Here is a 21,854-nt window from a genome sequence, read left to right as displayed (position 1 = left end):
AACCAGTTGAGGAGTTTGTAAACTTGCAGCGTTTTCCTGTCGTTTGGTTTGTTTTCACACAGAGAAAAATACAAAGGGAACTCCAAGCGAACCAAAATGCGTCACTACTATCAAGTTCAGTCCGCTCATTGGTCAGATGTGTCTGGCGTGGGAGCGACAAAAGCAAATATGGCAAGAAGGTTCTGTGTGAGAAAATGGAGAATTTACAATCATTTCACAGATAGCTGCTAGCTCATACAGGCCTCTGTACATCTATAGTACCACCCTGCACTGAGAATACAAATGTATCAATATCAATTTTATTTCTATAGCACATTTAAAAGCAACAAAGTTGACCAAATACTTTACAATTATTTATGAACAAGAGAAAACAACAGAAAAACAGAAAAATACAACAAAAAATGAGCCGATAATGAGGTAATGACAATATATTCAACATAAAAATAAAACAAAACAAACATAAAACAAACTGGATTCTATTCAAACTGAATCAAAAGCCAACATGAAAAATGGCAAATGAATCCAGAGTCTAGGCACTACAACTGCAAAGGCCCGATCTCCTCTACGCTTCAGTCGAGACCTTGACTGTACTAAGAGCATCTGGCTAGACGATCTCAGTGCTCTTTTGGGGTTATACATGTTGAGGAGTTTGCTTGAATGACTGGAAGCCATTCCATTTAAAACTTTGAAAGTAAGTAGAACGTTACAAAGTTGCTATAGGACATTTTTTATCTCAAACTTGGTTCATATTGGGGTCGGATCACGTTCACACCATAAATGAATCACTCTGGAGTTCATCTGGAACCGTACCAAGTCCACCTCCTCCAAACGGTTGTTTTGATCTGCACCTAAGTGCCATTACTGCGTTCACACCTGCACAAATGAACCCCACCGAGGAGGACAACAAACCTGAGTTTGGTTTAAATGTGCTAAACACTGCACATGTGCAAACACGTTAAATCTCCTTCATGGCCAAAGAAGATGCCTACTTTGTCTTAATAAGTAACTCAAATGATTACAACATACCTTAATCTGACACAGAGGAGAGTACCCGGAGTGTCATTAGCCCAGTATGCTGTAGCATGCAGGCCTCCCTTCATCTGAACGAGCTGTCAAAACAGGAAGAAAGTAAAGTACACACACAAGCCTGTGCACAGACCTCTCACTGCTGTGTGACTGTACAGTACAAACATATAATCACTGTGTTAAGAAACAAGTTGCACATATTTCATAATGAAATGTTTCTTTTTTTTCACAATGCTGCAAACTTTGTGAATATACTTGACACTACATCAAAAAGTTAAAAACTCAGGTTCGCCCTCTCCGGCCTTGCTGGATCCACCAGGGGTAAAAGTTTTGCAACCTTCTGCTGTAAGGTCAAACTTTGTTTCCATCTCATGCAATTCTTTATTTATATGTTGCAGTGAAGACACAGAGGTTTCAAAAGGTTAAAATATGTGAGGCTGAAGTTTCAGGAAACATTTAACAATCTGTGATATGTGCAGTATTTGTGTGAGCATCTGTGTGGCTTGAGCACATTTTTTTGAATGAGAAACTACATGTTCGTACTTGATATCCTTGTATGTTTATTATGATGGAGGCATTTAAACGAGAAGTCCGGGTTCAGGAGGTTACACCACAAATCGTATTGTCACAAACACGGCACGCCCTTGTTATCGCCAAGCCCCACGCATTACCCGCCGACCCGTCAGCAGGCTGTCGGAACATGCTCGAGGTCTCGTTAAGCCCAGAGTTCGGAGCTTCATTCATTACCTAATTGGTTGCTGGTAACCTGGATCCCTGCAGCAGGGACCTGATCTCCACAGCCTCGTCTTCGGCGTGGGTTGTCGGCTCATCCGCGCCTCGATGTGTCAAAGTGTCACAAACAATGTCACAAACGCTGTCCTTCTTATTGTGTAACAGGCAATTATCTGTGTAAACCAGAGCTGATTATTTCAGTCTGTTCCAGCAGTTACAGTCTAAATGTTTTTACTATGTGGCCTTTGCTGGAAAAAACCTGCCTGTTAACTGTTAATAGGCTAATTACAACTCTGCATCCAGTCAGGGCTGAGCCGTATTAGAGGCAGCTGCTAGGTACACTCACAGTGAGGAAAATCAGTCAGGAAAGTGCCACGGTTAATTTGATGGTAAAAAATAGTTATTGTGTTTAAATGGATTCTTTTAAAGCAGATTCTCTGCACAGGGAAGCTCCCGTGTAACAGGACGCGGCATGGCAACAAACTAGACGGACAAAACAAAGCTGCAAATACCTGATAAATCATTAATAACAGCAACATAAACCAAACAGCTGGAAATTCAAAATGTTCAGATCATTCAAATGTGAGCCTTTGTATGCAATTTAAACATAAAGTGAAAATTTAACACAAGATACTGGAGACAGAGTGAAAAAGAATTTAAAAATCATCAAGATTAAAAAGTTACAACACGACACGTCGCTGTCACTGAGCATCTCTGAGCTCGTGAGCAGAAACATGGAAAGATATGATGTTTGTTGCATCACTGCAGTGAATCGAGCTGGAATATTTATTTACAACTGCCTCCAGACAATATGCCTGTATGCTTTTTTTTCATTTCAATTTTGATAAAAGGTACAAATGTAAACAAATTAACACAGACATTTACTACATGGAAGCCAATTTTGTCCATCAGCGAGGACTCTGCTTACACACGCTAACTGGTCAGTTAAGGCTTTATACAACAGGACAAACACTCTTGTACCGATTTCCAAATGCTGTCAGAGGTGTTTTTAAACCCCAGCAGAATCTTTCATGTGTGCAGCAGAAGCTGCTATCAGGCTGCTGCTGCTCGCTGTTCATAATGCTGTGATGCAAATACTAAAATTACTACTGCGATCATATCTACGGCTGCACAGGGCCAGAGAGTGGGACTTGTTTACACGTCACACACCCCACAGTGTCAGTGTTGAGAGGTCAGCGTGCAGCAGCGTGATCACAGCAGATGAACTTTTCTTCCTGTGGAGATTATTGAAATATGTTAAGCAGCAAAAGCTAAGAGGAGAATAAACAGCAAACCTTTTACAAAATCATCTTCATTAAAAATAAATGACTTAAAGAAATAAAAATATGCGGTTTCTCTGCCAGATGGATGCGTCACCTTTTACAGCAGGGTAATGAAGATGATGGCAAAAAGTAAATTGCTGATTCTATAAAGGCGTCGTTGGGGAAGAATGAAGAGGCTGACTTTGTAGTTTGAGGAATTAAATTCTAATAATTCTAATAATACTACTTATTATTGTAGGGTCTACCTTACAATATAAAGCACCTTGAGGTGACTGTTCTTGTAATAGATTAAAATGAATTGAATTGAAAACATCAAGAAAAAAAATTCGTGATTATTTTTGTGTTTGACCTCAGAGGATCAGTCACTCCCCGTCCTCAGTGAGGACTGAGCAGCTGAACTATCCTCTGACTTCACTCTGCGCAACAAGCTGACCACCTCACCTAGCTTCATCTTTCTCACTGACACACACACACCAGCCACACACTGCGAAGCGAGCGTCCATCTTGGCCGGTCGTCTCACCGCAGGCCTGCAGAGAAAGAGAGCCGTCCTTCCGACAGCAAAGGTTAATAATTCTGCACCTGACTCCGCGGGACCTGTCTCTGTACTAATGCTATGATTTAATCAAATGGAAGGAGAGGTGAGGATCGACGCTGCGCTGCCAACCGGCACGCCTGACCAAAGCACACAGACAACAGCGAAAGTCAGAAGGGACAGACGGGAAGGAAGAGAAGTGAATAAAATGAATTAGATGCTGGAACGAACAGTAGAAACCTGTGAGTAATTTATTTTCCACATTTTTGGAAACTTTCTTTTCCCCCACTCCATTTCAGAGAGGAAATATTGCATTGCAGTGTCTCTTTCTTCCTATGCATTTAAACTAAATTTAAATATATATATATAGTTATTAAACATGACAACAGTTAAAATTATGAGAATAAACCAATGCCAAACACCGAGCAAAGGTTCTTTGATTTGATTTTGATTTTTCATCTTTGATGTTGGATTTCTGTACAAGGTCATTTAAGACTAAGCTGCTCACAGATTTAGTAAAAGGTGTCCTTTGGCATGTTTTGATTTACACACTTAGCGATAACGTCTTCTGTGAACAAGCTGCAAATTCTGCATCAGGTAGTTGGAACAGTGTTTCTAAGAGTTTATTCAGAGTTATCAGGCTTTGTCTTCTGAACGTTTGGGTTTGGTTTCCACTCTCTGAGTTATTTCTTTCTTTTGTAGTTTAGCTTTCATTTGCTCAGGTCAGGTTTAAGCACAAAACTACTGTCACCATTTAACCACAGCAGTCACTGATGTTCTTACTTCTCATCAGACGAGATTAGGGGTCAACTTAGAAGCTGCTCGAACTAAAGGTGGGAAAATGCGTGCTTCGTAAAAGCAGCTTCCTTTAGGTGTTTTTGCAGTGAGGTGAATTATGTTCCACAGCTTTCCCTCAGCACAGACGGTCGGGAGCGACCCGCATGTCTGCTGCTCAGAGCGCATCACACAGCTCTAATGATGTAAACAAAGGACGCGGCGGCCGCGGTTTACCTCATCTGCAGCCAGAGCACAAACCAGCGCTTAAGCCATGTTGATATGTGAGGGGGTGTTATGGAAAACGGTCCAGCCCTGGCGCTGATCTGAGCAGATTTGGGCGGCGAGCCGAGGCGCAGACAGCGACCGCTGACATCATTCCCTCCCATCCCCAGACAAAGTATTGGCAGTGAGAGTTTGTCCTCCATGCCAAGTTGGGAGAGGAAAGCCTTTGAAGTTCGCAACCTGTCTGATGTGCATTGACCTATGATAATAGCTCTGATATGTTTGATCTTTAGTTCTGAAAATTAAAAGAAAAAAATAGTAGTGTGACCTTAAAAAAGTTTTGAACCTATGGCTTCTGTACAGGGCTCCATACTTTGAAATGATCTATTATTGTATCTCGTTCTTTGTACGTTCTGTTCTCTCAGTTTTTTAAGTGGTCTCTTTGCTTTGATGTGGAAACTTTTACAAGCTGTGACATGAAAAAACCTCTAACCTCTAGTGGGGCTGGTAAGGTTTTAAGAGCACAATCACTGTCTAATTTGCATGCAAGTATGTTCAATTCAATTTTCAATTCTATTTTATTTATATAGCACCAAATCACAACAAAAGTCGCCTCAAGGCGCTTTATATTGTACAGTAGATCGCACAATAATAAATACAGAGAAAAACCCAACAATCATATGACCCCCTATGAGCAAGCACTTTGGCGACAGTGGGAAGGAAAAACTCCCTTTTAACAGGAAGAAACCTCCGGCAGAACCAGGCTCAGGGAGGGGCGGGGCCATCTGCTGCAACCGGTTGGGTTGAAAGAAGGAAAACAGGATAAAGACATGCTGTGGAAGAGAGACAGAGATTAATAACAGATATGATTCGATGCAGAGAGGTCTATTAACACATAGTGAGTGAGAAAGGTGACTGGAAAGGAAAAACTCAATGCATCATGGGAATCCCCGGCAGCCTACGTCTACTGCAGCATAACTAAGGGAGGATTCAGGGTCACCTGGTCCAGCCCTAACTATATGCTTTAACAAAAGGAAAGTTTTAAGCCTAATCTTGAAAGTAGAGATAGTGTCTGTCTCCCGAATCCAAACTGGAAGCTGGTTCCACAGAAGAGGGGCCTGAAAACTGAAGGCTCTCCTCCCATTCTACTTTTAAATACTCTAGGAACAACAAGTAGGCCTGCAGAGCGAGGCGAAGTGCTCTAATAGGGTGATATGGTACTACAAGGTCATTAAGATAAGATGGGGCCTGATTATTTAAGACCTTGTATGTGAGGAGCAGGATTTTGAATTCAATTCTGGATTTAACAGGAAGCCAATGAAGGGAAGCCCAAACAGGAGAAATATGCTCTCTCTTTCTAGTCCCTGTCAGGACTCTTGCTGCAGCATTTTGGATTAGCTGAAGACTTTTCAGCGAGTTTTTAGGACATCCTAATAATAATGAATTACAGTAGTCCAGCTTGGAAGTAATGAAGGCATGAACTAGTTTTTCAGTGTCACTCTGAGACAGGATATTTCTAATTTTAGAGATGTTGCGCAAATGGAAGAAAGCAGTCTTACATATTTGTTTAATATGTACGCTGAAGGACATGTCCTGGTCAAAAATGACTCCAAGGTTCCTCACAGCATTACTGGAGGCCAAGGTAATGCCATCCAGAGTAAGAATCTGGTTAGATACCATATTTCTAAGATTTTCAGGGCTGAGTACAATAACCTCAGTTTTATCTGAATTAAGAAGCAGAAAGTTAGCGGCCATCCAGGTCTTTATGTCTTTAACATATTCCTCCAGTTTAACTAATTGGTGTGTGTTACCTGGCTTCATGGATAGATAGAGCTGCGTGTCATCTGCATAGCAGTGAAAATTTATGCTATGTCTTCTAATGATGCTGCCTAAGGGAAGCATGTATAATGTAAATAGAATTGGTCCTAGCACTGAACCCTGTGGAACACCATAATTGACCTTAGTGTGTGAAGAGGACTCTCCATTTACTTGAACAAATTGGAGTCTATTAGATAGATATGATACAAACCACTGCAGTGCAGTACCTGTAATACCTACAGCATGTTCTAATCGCTCTAATAGGATATTATGGTCAACAGTATCGAACGCTGCACTGAGGTCTAGCAGGACAAGCACAGAGATGAGTCCACTGTCAGAGGCCATAAGAAGATCATTTGTAACCTTCACTAAAGCTGTTTCTGTGCTGTGATGAGCTCTGAAACCTGACTGAAACTCTTCAAATAAGCCATTCCTCTGCAGATGATCTGTTAGCTGTTTGACAACTACTCTTTCAAGGATTTTTGATATGAAAGGAAGGTTGGAGATTGACCTATAATTAGCTAAGACAGTTGGGTCTAGAGATGGCTTTTTGAGTAAAGGTTTAACTACAGCCAGCTTGAAGGCCTGTGGTACGTAGCCGATTATTAGAGATAGGTTGATCATATTTAAGATTGAAGCATTAATTAATGGCAGGACTTCTTTGAGCAGTTTTGTAGGAATGGGGTCTAAAAGACACGTTGATGGTTTGGAGGAAGTAATTATTGAAGTTAACTCAGAAAGATCAATTGGAGAAAAAGAGTTTAACTTAACATCGATGGTACTAAAAGTAGCTGTAGATGATATTATATCTGTGGGATGATTATTGGTAATTTTTTCTCTAATGATAAAAATTTTATTTGTGAAGAAGTTCATGAAGTCATTACTAGTTAACGTTAAAGGGATTGTTGGCTCAGTAGAGCTCTGACTTTTTGTCAGCCTGGCTACAGTGCTGAAGAGAAACCTGGGGTTGTTCTTATTTTCTTCAATCAGTGACGAATAGTAAGATGTTCTGGCTTTGCGGAGGGCTTTCTTATAAAGCAGCAAACTATTTCTCCAGGCTAAATGTTCACAAAAGAAAAATATTTTCCACCTTACATGGTAAAAAAATGTGAATGCAATTGAAAAGTCCAGAAGAAGACAGAAGGTGACTGGACCTCCCAAGAAGATGACAGTGGAAACTTTGGATAAGACATGCTAAACAAAGTGGATGAGGTGGAGTTGGGGAGGTGGAGGACTGCACAAAGATAGTTTAACCAGTGATTTAGCCTCTTACACCACGTTACCAGCCGACCACATTACCACCCGACCACCAAGGGTTGGGGTTAGGTTGCACTTTAGCCACATGCTCTTGTTAGCCCCACAGCTCTTCTGTTACAAGACTTCAAGTATGTGAAAATTCATTTAAAAGCCATAACTGTGCACCTAACCACAACCCTAAATAGGTTACAGGTAACCTGATGGATGTCAAAACTGGCTGGCTAAATATTATTGAACAACAGTTGTGGAGAAGAGCCCATGTGACCAAAAAGACTTCGAGGTGGAAAGTTAAAGAGCAAAATCTCTCTTTTATTATACATCTTTTGGACATATAGTTAAAAAACCATGGAACAAGAAGTGAGACACATTTTTGTGATTACTCAGTTCACTCAGTAATCATTTACCATTCATCACCAATGGTTATTAGAAAAGCCAGGAAAGTATTGAAGGGGCGAAGATAGCAGAGAAAAAGTGAGATAGGTAGATATAGAAAGTATTCATCAGTACTGGGAGGCTAGACATACGGCAGCGAGAGAGGTGGCAAAGTTGAAGGAAAAGGCCTTATAGTGAGCTGTATGTGGAGTCAGGTCAAGTCAAGTGGCTTTTTTGTCATTCCAACCACGTGCAGTAGTACAGTACACAGCGAAACGAGACAATGTTCCTACAAGACCATGGCGCTACATATGACATACAACAGACAATTAACACAGGGCTACATAAAGTGCAATGTGCAAAAATTGCATAAAAACAAAACAAAGACAGTGCAACACCAGACAGTGCAATAGACATGTGCAAAAGACTGAGCATTGTGCAAGAAGTGTGTGTGTGAGGGGTGTGTGGGGTCCTCCACAATGCTATTGTGAGGCTGGACACTAAGTAAGGAGAAATGTATGGATGGAGATCACGGACCTCATCTTGGCCTGGTAGGCTGATGCATATTTGGTCTGATGGGTCAATTCAAGGGCAGCTGTTCACCGTCCCTACAAGCAGCCCACAACAGCAGCACAGTCGTTCGTTTTCATTACGACACTGTATTGCCCAATCAAATCTCTTAACGCAACCAAGATCTTCCAAACCTTGGCTGTGTGCTCGCACAACTTGTAGTTTAGTGTGGAAGAAGTGGTGAAAGAGTGAAAGAGGGTGTCGAGAAAATGTCTTCCTGAACAACGAGAATGTCACAGATGAAAAGTGGAAAGGTGGTTGGTCCAGATGGCATGACTGTGGACGTAAGTGTTTAACCCACAATCCTTCATGAAAAGGGGAAAAACAATTAGTAACAAAATGAATGCAGACACTAAGCCTCACATTCACGACATGCTTTGAGTGAAAAATGATACAGCTGTTGACATGGGGTGTGTTGGACTAGTCAACATGATGTGACAGATCTTAATGTGTCAAATGATTTAAGTACTCACCGATTTTCATGGTTTAAGGAATGACAGCATGGAGGAAATGTAAAAACTGATAGGATGCCTGTTCTTTTCTAAATCCCCGGTCTGCTCCTTTAATCTGGATGCACACACCTTTTTTGGGTCTGAACAGTCGTCTTCCCTCCTGGTTCCCGGCTGATAAATAGGCTGTGATTTCACACAACAGTCCCTCTTTGTGCACCTTTAAATGAAAATTAATAACTGTCTGACTAATGGAAAGATTAATGAATCCTCAGCGTAACCCTGTGAGTTTACATAATGCACATTTACATTAAAAACACACATTATTCCACAGAGCTGAGCGTCATAAATCGGAGGGGGTGAGCTGTGTTTAGCTACGGTATCTCTGCTAACTCTTATCGCCCAACTGCGAGGCTTTATCAGCTGTGAGGCTCTGGCAGAATGAGCATATCTGCTCACCACAGAGAGCAATATGAAAATTACCCTGCTTTTATAATCATAATTCATGCATTTTTAAATAAATGTAGTTTGTAGGAGGCTGACTCAGTACTTTCTCTGTATTTTCCTCGAAGTACCGCTCGTCTAGTTCATAACAAAACTGCTGGGCTCAACAAGCTTGTTAAAGTTACAGATGATAATAGTATTTTTTAATTAAAAGAGAGTCTTAGCTACAGAATTTTTAAAATGTCACGTGTTTTCATGAGACACAATCAAAATGAGATCAAAGAAGGTCTGATTTTAAGGAAATGCAAGAATAACACCACACTGTGTCTCCTTAGCACCATGTTGTTGAAGCCCAAATGTCAGTTTCTCATTACTTGACACAATTGAACAGATTTTTATTGCTGTTATAGTAAAACTGGAGAAAGGCTGCTGGCCTAATCCAGCCATGTCCCCTCCCTAACCCTGACCACAGAGAGGTGTACCATTTGGAGAAAGATTTCACGTATTGAAACATAAAGAATTAGCATCTATAGGGCAACCACTATTAGCATATTATTAATATTATTTTTCTGTTATGGTATATTTAGAGAGCCTCTGGGCCGGGTAAAGCATGCTGTTTTAGTAAGGCTGGTTAATCTGGCAGTTTTCTCCTTAATCAATATGTGTACAAAAGAAAAAAGAAAAATGTCTATCAGTCTTTACCCGAGCCTTACCTAAGAATACGACAAATCCATTAAATCCAGTACAGTATGTATAATAAAATCAAATATCTCTGTTAAGACTGGAGGTTTTGTCCAGCAAAAGTGTGCTGTATTTATTTCAGTGTGTACCTTGCTCATGTTTTACTTCTTGCCATAGAAGTAGTAACTTCAAATTTATGCTGGAGTTAAAGTTTGTGGGAAGATTTTGATTTCAAATAAATAGCCTCCGGTTAAAAAAATGTCACTATGAGGCATCGCAGATGTACAGGAGTCAAACCATTTAGTAACAAAATCTGAAAATATCCCCCCTCGAAAAGCGTCTTTGGATTCATTCTCACCAGGGACAGCGGCCTGCACTGGGTAAGAGGACCTTGTAGGTCTCACATTACGATAAGGGGACAGCAATTCAGGAATATATTCAAGGCCTCCACCATGTAACACCTGGAAGTGAGTAGCAGGATTTTAAAATGAATTCAGAGGCTCAGCGGCAGCATGAAGAGAGCTGCAGATGAGCTGCTGCAGAGTGAACAAAGTGTTTATCAGACAGTCTGCTTTCCTGGAGGCTGTACGAGTTTCCTGGGATCCTCTGAAGCGTTTTTCAGATGCGGGAAGTCTGGGATCTCCTTTGGAACATGTGAGCAGACAGAACCTGAATAGTTAAAAGGAGGATTAAAGAAGAACACGCTGCTGCTCCTGTAGGAGAGAGCACTTTTCTCTGCTATGGAAAGCAGCTGCAGAAAGAGGCTCTGACTGGACTTTGTCCAGGAGCCGTGCTCCTCCAAGGCTGAGTCGTCTCAGTTCAAGTGTTTGGGTTTCCACGGTTTGGGGTTCGACCTGTGGGAGCGTTCAATTAGAGCGACAGACCGCTTCAATCGATCTCTGATGGGTGTTTGAAAGTTAGCCAAGTCTTGCAGGGCTTGATCGAGCAGGACTGTCTGCTCAGTGTTTTGGCTTCCCAGATATTTTTCTTCTCATCGGGAGGAAACCTGAGGATGTTCGATTCGCTGCCAGAAAATCTTCAATTCATTCAGGTGACCACAAGATATTTTATCACTCCATCATAATGGAAGGGCTCTCTAAGCTGTAAATAAATGATGGATTGTAGACAGATAAAAGGAGACGGAGTAAAGGATAGATGAGATGAGATGAGGAAGAGGAGACAGTAAGGAAGGAGCTGAGGAGGAAGATAAGGAAAGTAGCAGGCAGAGGCAGGAGGAAGAACAAGATAAGGCAGGAAAAAGGTGAGGCAAGCAAATTATTCAAAAACTTTTGATCTTTCTTATTTATTCAATCATTTACTGACAAGTCGCCATTCATTGTGCGTGTATACTGATGATGTTACATCTAAGAACATCCCAACAATGTTCCAGTTGTTTTCATTAAAGAGCTCGGGCCCCCAACATTAGTGATATCAATCATTTTTTAGTGCTTCACAGACATTGGTACCAAGGAAACGAGGAGCAAAGGTCTCAGAGAAAGAGCTCAATGAATGCAAGGATTTTATACCTTTCTATTGATTCCCTTCAAGTGTCGTGGGTGGATGAGATGAGGCCTTCGGTACATCTATACAATTACTCAAAGTTACAGATGCCTGTGGCCTGATGTTGTGAAAGAATAGGTGCACCTGTGGGGATGCATACATAATCTTCACTCCTCCAAACACAAATTTTATCTCCATGCAGCCAGAGAAATCCCCTTCCAGCCAACAGATTCTGTCCCTGTCAAAGTGACATTGCTGAGTTACACCACAGCACCGAAATAAACTGGAGTCATCGTCTTCACCTTTTGGCGGCTCCCTTTAGGGCTCACCACAGTAGATCACTGGCCTCCATCCCACTCTATCCCAGCATCCTCCCCTAATAATAATAATAATAAAAGCTTTGATTTGTATAGCACCTTTCAAGGAACCCAAGGACGTTTTACACAAGAGTAACAAAAAGATTTTCAGGGTTTGGTTGAAGAGGATAGTTTAGAAAAGTTGTTTGAAGGACTCTGGTGATGGAGCTTGGTGAAGCTCATATGGAAGAGAGTTCCAGGGGGTGGAACCTCTGCCCTCAAAGGTAAGAAGGTTGGTGCGAGGGACAGAACGCAGACCCTGTCACACCTTCTTCTCTACACCCATGAATCTTCTCTGAGGTCTTCCGCTTTTCCTCCTGCCTAGCATCCATCTTCAAACTCTTTCACCAAATATATCTACAGTCTACTATGATTGGCTCTCCTTCATAAAAAAAAAGAATTAAACAGCAGGTGGGGGGGGGGGGACAGCTAACGCTGTGGATTTGATATGCCGGCATCAGGGAGATCCTTCGACTGACACAGAGCTTTTAGAACAGCCTCTCATTCAAGTTTAGCCTCAACTACACTCAAGTTTTGAGATGAGCAAACACGTGAATGTGGAAATATGACTTTACATGGATGTAATAGTTGAAATATTCTCTGTTATGGACATACAACTTGTCAAAAGTGCACCCTGCCTTTGAAAACAGGGATATGTTACAGTCCAGCCAAATCCTTGAGTTTGTTAAATAGGTGCTTAAAACAAAAAAGTTAAAAATGGATGACTTCCAACTTTTTTCATGCAGTACAGTTTTCTCAGGCGTGTACACAAAGAGTGGGGTCGAAACAGGACTCGAAACGTAGCAGAAAGTGTTCTTGACTGAGCTTTTGCGAAACAATCAGCTATGCCATTGCTAATCAAGACATCTGCCAACATTACACACCAGACCGGAGTCAGACTGAGTGTGGGTGCTGCTGCTCTTCCTCCCATGTTTGCCAGTCTCCTTTCACCTCACGTTTAACTCTCATTTTGCTGAAGTGTGAATGTGTGTTCCCCGTGAAGCCTGAGTGTGTGTTTATTCTGTGTGACAGCTTTGTGTTTCATGTGTAAGCATGCACGTGAGTCATGAGCACACTTAGTCACTCTATAGCAGGGGTCCCCAATCTCAGTCCACGAGGGCCGGTGTCCCTGCAGGTTTTAGATCTCACCCTGGTTCAACACACCTGAATCACATGATTAGCTCATTACCAGGCCTCTGGAGAACTTCAAGACATGTTGAGAAGGTAATTTATCCATTTAAATCAGCTGTGATGGATCAAGGACACATCTAAAACCAGCAGGGACACCGGCCCTCGTGGACTGAGATTGGGGACCCCTGCTCTATAGCATGTTGTTAGACGATGTATGCAAGTGTTGTTCTTGCACTACAACCTGCCAACAAGGGTGTGGTATGCTTTTTTAATTACCATCATTCTTTCATTGTGTGATCTGCCATTTCAACAGCAAACATCAACCTCTCATTCACACTGACCCCAGTTTTTTGAGTCAGATCGACAGTGGGGGTCGGAGCTGAGCTGCTGAGAAGCCACAGTTTCCAAGTTTGATGGCCATGCTCAGGTAAGGAGGGAGACCCTTTGTTTTTAACATTCTTTGGGTTGTGTACCTTGTGGCTTTCTCTAACTTTGTTCATGTCCCTAAAATAAAAAAAAAAGGTGTTCCATGGAGAGATGTGAAAATGAGCAGAAACGAGTCCATAGTCCCTTTAACAGATTACCAAATTTCAAATTGATTTTTGTGGTGTTCTTACAATATTGTGATCTCACCTATAGTAACATCCATCCATTCTTGCATTCACTTATCTAGTTCACAGTCACTGTGTCATCCGGCAACACCAGTCTATTGCAGAGACAGAACTATTCACTCGCACATTCACACCTCATGGTTCGGAATCACTCATTAACCTAACATGAATGTTACTTTTCTGTGGGACGAAGCCAGAGTACCTGGAGAGAACCCACAGAGAGAACATGCACACTCCACAGAAAGGGCCCAGCTGGCTAATGAATTCAGGCCTGTCCTTGCTGTGAGGCAACAGTGCTAACCACTGCACCACCGTGGTGCCTCTTTTAACAAACTACCATCACTGAAAAAAGTACGATATCCTATGTATTTGTTTATATTATTTATTTTACCCTCACTAGCTTCTGATCTAAAGTCATTGTGTTCTATAAGCAGACCTAAAGTACGACAGAAACCAGTCAATTCAGAAAAGCGCTTCAAACGTTGTTCCTAGCAGACTTTCAAGTGGTAAAAAGTTAAATCATGTTCATGTCATACTTGAGAGCAGGAAGGAATCAGTGCTTTGTTTTGCTTATGTAAAAATTTTCTGTAGAAATCAGTAGAATTTCCCCTTCGGTTTGGGATCAAGAAGAATTTTGGATTTAATGATTCAAATAGGGAGAAATATTTCAGTCTCGCTCTTTGTCAAAGGACAAAAAGACAAAGAACATGAGCTCTGTGTTTCTCCTTCTCTCTCTTTTAGGTTGCTGCCTGGAGGCCAAAGGTCATATTGCCGCTTAATTAGCGAGACGCCAAAAGAGGCTTCTGGCAACATCGGGACAAACCGACAAAGACAAGATCCCACACGACACGTAGCCCGCGGCCTAGATGGTTCATCCCCACAGAGAGATGTGAAGTTGCTGCGTTCACGTTGGATTATTTCTCTGACTTTATCCGACTGTCTGTGAAGTGCGTCCTGGCTTAAAGGCCGATTGTAAGAACGTAATGGAAGTTCGTGAGACTTGGATGTGAGATTGTTGGTGGGGTGGGCAGTTGTTGTTGTTGTGTTTGTTGCTGATGTGGGTCAGCGTTGATGGATGGAATAGATGAATTTCTTTCCTTTTTGTAATTTCCATTTTCCTCAGGGAAATAATGTCAGTGGACAGGAAAGAAGCTCTCAATATTGTTGCAGGCATGTTTGCTTGGCAAAGACTCATTATACTGGATATTACTGTGGCAGGAGGCCTGGAGTTGTGGGGGGGGGGCTCTGATGAAAATATTGATGACCCTGAAGCCAAATGTGTATAAAGCCAAAAATATATTAGTTGAGGTTTCTGAAGAACTCTCTTTGTGAGCGCGAAACAGAGACGAGGCAACATCCTGTCAGCAGCCATCACCGACAGACACTCCACTTTATCACGTTCAGTGGATATCAAACTAAGTTTTATTCATGTTACTGCTATTTTCACAAAGGAAGCTGCAAATCTATCTACAGAGAAACACCCGTATTAAACCAAGTTTGAATCGTGGTTCAAAATCAAATCAAATCAAATCAGCCACTCAGCAATTAGTGGACTGCTGTACTCAGGTTAAAGACTGTGCACAGTGGACTAATGTGGTAACTTTTTAGATGCAAATTTGCACTGTTTACCAAATGAAGAGTTAGAAATGGAAGAAATTCTCATAGAAAAGGTGGAATCGATTCTAGAAAAACTGCACAAACTGTTAAAACTAAGGTGGACACAGCTAAGAGTATTTATTAAGAATAGATAGATCATCAATAAAATAAAACAGTACATCAGAGCACCTGAGTCAGCACGACACCTGCATTATTGCACTTGAAATTGGACTCAGCCCAGACTCCTCCTTTACACCGATACTGTTCATAATTTTTATGGATAGAATTTTTACATGCAGTCAAGGGATGAAAGGGAGTCGAGCTCAGTGGTCTCAGAATAGAACCTCTGCTATTTTGCCGATGTAGTCCTGCTCGCTTCAACATGTGGTGATCTCCAACCTGCAGTGGGGCAGTTTGTTCATGAGTGGGGAAAGAGGGGAGCGAGGGTCTGACAGATGGACTGGTGCAGCGTTTGCAGTAATGTGGATGCTGTACTGGTCTGCTGTGGTGAAGTCAAAGCTCTCCACTTTCCTGGTCGATCTATGTTCCTACCTTCACCTATAGCCATGAGCCGTAGGGAGTGGCTGAAAGATTGAGATCACGGAGTGGTGGAAATGGGCTTCCTTCAAGGACTGTCTCGAGTAGAGCCACTACTCCACACAGAAAGCAGCCAGCTGGTTTGTTTTGGGTCACCTAGGTGAGGTATGTCCAATTAGAAGGAGAATCTGGGGATGGCCCAGGACAGGCTGCAGTGATTAGGTTTCCTGGCTGGCTTTGGAAACCCTCTGTTCCCCACAGGAAGAGCTGAAGGCTCTGGCTGTTGACTGGGTGCATCTCTGCATAGAGTGCGCAACCGAGATAAGAAGAAAATGGATTCATGTAAAATGGCCATATTCATGTCCCCTTTAGCCATTTTAGAGGTGGACATCGTCAGCGTCATGAAAGACTTCAGAACAGCGTCGCTCCAACTTAGTGTCACAGTCAGTAGCTTGTTTGGCCATTGTCTTTTTCAACATCACAGTGACGTGCCTGTACAGCACCATCCAACACCTCAGCTGAAATGATGATTACAGATGTGATAGAGCAGGGACACATTCAGCAGCTGATGACTGATTTTGATGACTTGCCTGACCTACAGTGTTCGATATGGTTTGATGAAGCTAAGACAGTGTGACCTTCTTTTCTGGCCAAGAATGTAAATAAACGATGGACTATCTGTTCTGCCACAAAGGCGGGATAGACAGATCCTCTGTAGCACAATCTGTGTTTACTTTCAGGACTGGGTGCCTTCATGATGGAGGAAATAATAAAACACAAGCTGCTAGTTTCTTTATTAAAATGTAATAAAGAAACTAGCAGGTGAGCCCATGAAGGCTCCAATATCTCTGACCAAATCCGGATGTGAAAAAGCATCCTGAGCTCACTCAGAAACGCCGCTTTAACTCTCGAGTGGAGAAAACGTCTCTGTGGAAGGAGGACGGACATTTGTAATAAAGCGATTCTGTATCAAAGAGGAATCCGCCCAGTCGACCGCTTATTGGTTTCAGATTCCCGGGCTCAGTATCAGAGGGTTTGTGGATGATTGATGATGTCTTTCTTTAATCAGAGAGGTGATTCATCAGGGCTTTATTTTTCAGGATTTCAGGTGTTTGTGACACAAAACTCCAATTCATTTCTAATCACGGGGAAATTAATGTTGCTCCTCTCTGTGTTTCTAAGCTCTTGATCACATCTTTGATTAGGTTCAGAAGGTAAAAAACACACTTTAATCTTTCAGGACCCCCCCACGTAACAGAAAGTGAAAGAGTCTTTAATCACATCTTTATAGTAAGCTCACATGTTCATTATTCTCCCTAATTACTGCCAAACCCCTTAATTGAAGAAAAAAAATGCATTATACAGTATTTTGAAGAAAAACCCTTTTATCCTTTTTTTTATTGTTTGTATCATTTCAGAAAAATAAACAGTTTTAGAGGCAGCAATTTACAGAGAATCTATTACACTTGTTTATTTTTTTCTTCTTCTCATACTGGGCTTTGGTCCTCCATTCATCCTCTGTCAGAAACATGCTGTTAGGTCTTCTCCCTTTTAGATACTTGTTTTAATCAGACTTCCTTCTAAATGGCTGCCCTTTGCAAACAAAAGGTTTGGACAACAGGGCTGTGGCGCGCACATACAAGGATATCTCTTTGTCACATCCTACTGCAGGCATCTAAATTGAAAAGCAGATAAAACTGTTTGAAACTGAGCATTTACAGCAGCTAATAGAATTTATATAACTTAACATTTAATGTTATTTATTATAAAGTGTGCGTGTCACAAATAAATAGACCAAGTGTCAAATCTTTATATGAAAAACTGAGTTACAGGAAAAACTAAACATTTGCACTGTTGTAAAGGTGCTGAGTGTTTTCTTGAATTGTGTTGCTTGCTGGTCTTTTGTACATTGTGGGCTTTGTGTGTCCTGCTTGTAAGGGACTGGTCTGTGTGCTGGTTCTTTTGTAGTGTGACTGATGATAACAATAAACATTTGTCAGACTGTGATTCTGTCTGACAACACAACAATTGCTGGTGACCGCTATCTAAACCAGTCACTGATGACCTGACGGTTGGTAACAAGTTAACAATAAACATGACAAATTCATTCATTTTTTTTACTGAAATGTTTCTTTTCTTGGGATTAATATGCAACATTTAATTTGGCATTCAGGACTGAAAATGAACAGCCACAGATGCTCCAAGAGAGACTGATTTCACAGTCAGTCGCGTATTTATATTCTACATATGAACCATTAAACGGATGTAAAAAAGGCATCGGTCTAGGCTCCATTTTTGTTCATATTTAACACCGCAGCTGTGACCCTGACAGTCATTTATTCACACTGATATTCACATTGGAGGAAGGCTTCAGCTGCACAGAAAATTGCATTACAGTCAGCTGATTTATCATAAAAACAACGACGCACTCGAGCACACAGCGTGTGAGAGTACAGATCAGGAATGTGTTAGTTGGAAGGTGTTACACAGTAAAGCTCTGAACAGTCGGCTAAAAGTAACTTCGTCAGCTTAGCGTTCACATATTCGTTCACCCGTCCACACGAACTGTGCGTTGTGCTCATTTCTTACTTTTTTAACTGAGCTGTTTTCTGCATGTGGAACACGTCAAATACACACACACACACACTGTGTAAACAGGGACCAGTGCAGAAAAGCAAACACAGCAGTATCGACCCCGGCCTGTGAATTTGCATTAGCGTACACACTTTATTCATACGGATGCAGCTTCTCTCCAACTGCTCCCTGCAGTCTAATTCAAACTGAGGGCTGCTGTAAATTTACAGAGCGAACCAGTGATATTAACTAAATTAAACACTAAATTTGAGCGAAGCTTTTCCTTCTCTCTGCCCTGCTTTTGGTCTGAAAATAGGTTAGTCTTCAGTCAGGAGGAGGAGGATTTAATGCTAAGTGGACTTAGCTGCCGTAAAACTGTCGTCAGAATGGATACCTCAATTCTCTTGGCTTACGGTAGTTTTTGCAGTGTAGGATGGCGAGTGCTGTAAATTCTAAATCAACATGGACAGACATTAGCTAGGCAGGGTGTGGGGGGGGGTAGAGGATTCCTCGCTCGGTTGAAGGAGGTGTGGTTACCAGGAATTTGCTGGGTTTAGTTAGCCGGTCAGCGGCAGAGTTCCAGCTTACGGAAGAGATCCATTCTGATGAAGACGTATAGGAAATACAGAGCACTGCTTTAGAGTCCACAGAAGTAGAAAAAAAGTGGTCATTATCCATTTTACTGTTGCTTTTTCACACCTTTCCACCGCAGACTGAATCAGCTCGAGACAGAGACATTTAAAAGTTGGTCAGGCCATCACAGATGATGGAGTCCTCTCCCGCTGTAAAGTGGCATGAATGCACACGAGACGGCTTTTGTCTAGACGGGAATGTTAAAAAGGTAAATAGAGAGAACGCACACACACACACACACACACAGTGAATAAAGAAAAACAAAACTAGCAGCTTTGCACAAATAAATGCAGCAATGTATATTAAAAATACATAATAACAAGTAACTTAACAGTAAAAATAAAATGTTTGCAACTTTATCTCCCTTTTGGGAACATTTTGTTCCCTCTTTTTTGTTTGTTTGTTTGTTTTGTTGTTTTTTGTTATTTTAGAGTAATATATTTATTGGTGTTTTCCTCATTTTATGAGGAAATTGTCTGAAACTAGACTACCTAATGTGTGTGTGGTTGTCTTGTGATTGAGTACTTCTTTCATTTTCACAGATATCTGCATGTAAACATGACAGCTCAGTATGACTGTGACAACAAATAGAAAGAGAAATCTGCGGTACCAACACTGTTGCCCTTATAATGGAGTGCCAACCTCAGGAACAGACCACTTAGGAGAACCCACACATCAAACAACAGCTTTATTGTTTCAAATAAAGAAATACCAGTGTATATATAGTATATTGGTTTCTTTTTATTGCCTCCAGAATTTAATTTCAAATCCTTCGCCTTACTTACAAAGTCCTGAATGCTCTGGCCCCATCACACCTTAAAGAGTTCTTCCTGTTAAAAACAAGTGTTTTCTTCAAATTATATAGCAGCACTTTATGTCTCTGCAGGCTTACCTCTCCGGGGGAGCCAGCTCCCAGTTTAGGTTTAGCATACAGAAACCCTCTGTGGGTTTAAGATTAGACTCCAGACCTTATAGTTAGGGCCTGATCAGGTGACCATGAACCTGATCCATCACTTAGTCATGCTGGTATAGCCTCAGGCTGCTGGAGGACAGGCTATAATGCACTGAACACTTCTGCCCAGTTCCCCTCCTGTCATTGGCTTACTATTTCACGTCATTAGCTTTACTCTTCTCTCTCCTGTAGCATGTATTAGGTGGTCTCTGTCTGTTCTCTCTTCTCCTTCCACTCACCCCTGTGTTGGTTGGTAGATGGATGCAACTTCCTGGTAAAATTGAGTTTCTGTTTCCACATAAGGGACTGTCTGATGAGCAGGGTCTCTCTATATTGTGAGATTTTTGCCTACCTTTAAAGCACCTTGAGGTGTCAAACTCACCTTATAATATCAAGTGTGTTGACATGAACGTGTGAGAGGGGGCCATGCTATCAATAAAAGAAAACTGAAATATTGGAGATATTCAACATGCTTTTTTGGTTTCATTCTCTGCTGCCATATCTGATTGAAATGTACTATTAATGTATTCTTTACTTTTTGAACTCAAAAGCCACTTAACTAATATCAATATTACCATCACTGGGCTTTGAGCCACACTTTAAGAGTCTAGGCTTTAAGCTGATAATATGCAGAATGAGTAGCATCTTTCTAAATTTTATTTTTTTTCCATTTTTGTCATTTTACTCTCATCTATATATCGACAGCTATACTGTGAGAGGTCGCCTCTGAAAATGTTTTCCTGTAGGGAATCTAATGTACTCACACATCCTTAAAATATCTAAGCATCACTAAGCTGTGCTGTGCTCACAGTGTACCACACGAACACGAGAGCAAAGGCGACTCCACGCTGTGACGTCTAGAACTGAGAGAGAAAGTTGGTGCTCATGATAAAAAACAAGGATGAAATGATTTTTTAGATCTGACCCAGTGGACTATGTCAGAAACTCATTCAGAAATGACCCGACTATAACAAAGGCTTCACCATGACAACCTCTGCTGGATCACTTTGAGAGGACCTGCTCTCATTTACGACACATTCAAACGTCTCGTCCGTATCTCAGTCAGGCCGAGAAGCTTCGTCTTACCCTTTAAATCTCGTCTCATGAATCAGCTTCTCTCTTTTGTTCTTTCCCAGATTTCCTTTGCATGTCTTTTCATTTCACGCAGGCCTCGCCTTTGTATGAAATCCTTCCTAATTTCACATGTTGCCATCCACACACTCTCACAGGACTGATTTTACATACCAGCGTGTTGACAAATGTTGGCGATATGGAAACACTTCTCGGACAGTTGTATGTGAACAAGTGAACTTTCATTGTATCGCTGCTCGGTGTGTCACTGTGCGCATTAATCTGCTGCTACACCAGCTTCTCTGGTTTCAGACTTTCCGCAATACTTTTCATCTACACTACAGGGATTTGCTCCCATTCGGCCTCAGGGGCATTAAACCATATTAACTTCACTGCTTCTGTTGGCCGGTACATTTCAAAGCAATGGCTTTGATATGTGTGACAACTGTCTCATATGAGTTGGTCCAATGTCAGCTCAACAAAATTTAAGATTTCCCAAAGCGAAAATATAAAAATAAAGCTGCTGGAGAGCGAAAGCACACAATACTAAATGGTCAGGGGGTGACCACATACTTTTGGGAATTAATTCAAAACCAAGAACCGCTATGAGACTCAGATTTTACATTTACTGTAACTGTGTACTGAAATATCTGTGTCATGAGACAAATGAGGGGTTACAAAATAGCTGCATGTAAACTTTACCTTGCTTAGAAAGGTCAAACACCAGTG

At 41.5% G+C, this 21,854-nt stretch overlaps 2 long non-coding RNA genes across 2 annotated transcripts; one reads left to right on the top strand and one right to left on the bottom strand.

Annotated features, from left to right (window-relative positions):
- Positions 1–408: 408 nt before the first annotated feature.
- On the bottom strand, positions 409–1,963 carry LOC120441135. The gene is made up of 3 exons (XR_005613811.1): positions 1,774–1,963; positions 1,027–1,109; positions 409–873 (listed from the first exon to the last, which is right to left on the bottom strand). It is a non-coding gene; the product is annotated as an uncharacterized LOC120441135 (long non-coding RNA).
- A 1,504-nt stretch (positions 1,964–3,467) lies between these two features.
- Positions 3,468–18,784, top strand: LOC120443319. The gene is made up of 3 exons (XR_005615342.1): positions 3,468–3,816; positions 13,465–13,578; positions 14,504–18,784. It is a non-coding gene; the product is annotated as an uncharacterized LOC120443319 (long non-coding RNA).
- Positions 18,785–21,854: the final 3,070 nt, after the last annotated feature.

The sequence above is a fragment of the Oreochromis aureus genome, linkage group 2 (genome assembly GCF_013358895.1).
Source record: "Oreochromis aureus strain Israel breed Guangdong linkage group 2, ZZ_aureus, whole genome shotgun sequence".
Lineage (NCBI taxonomy): Eukaryota > Metazoa > Chordata > Actinopteri > Cichliformes > Cichlidae > Oreochromis > Oreochromis aureus.
This window is presented reverse-complemented; position numbering and strand designations above follow the sequence as displayed.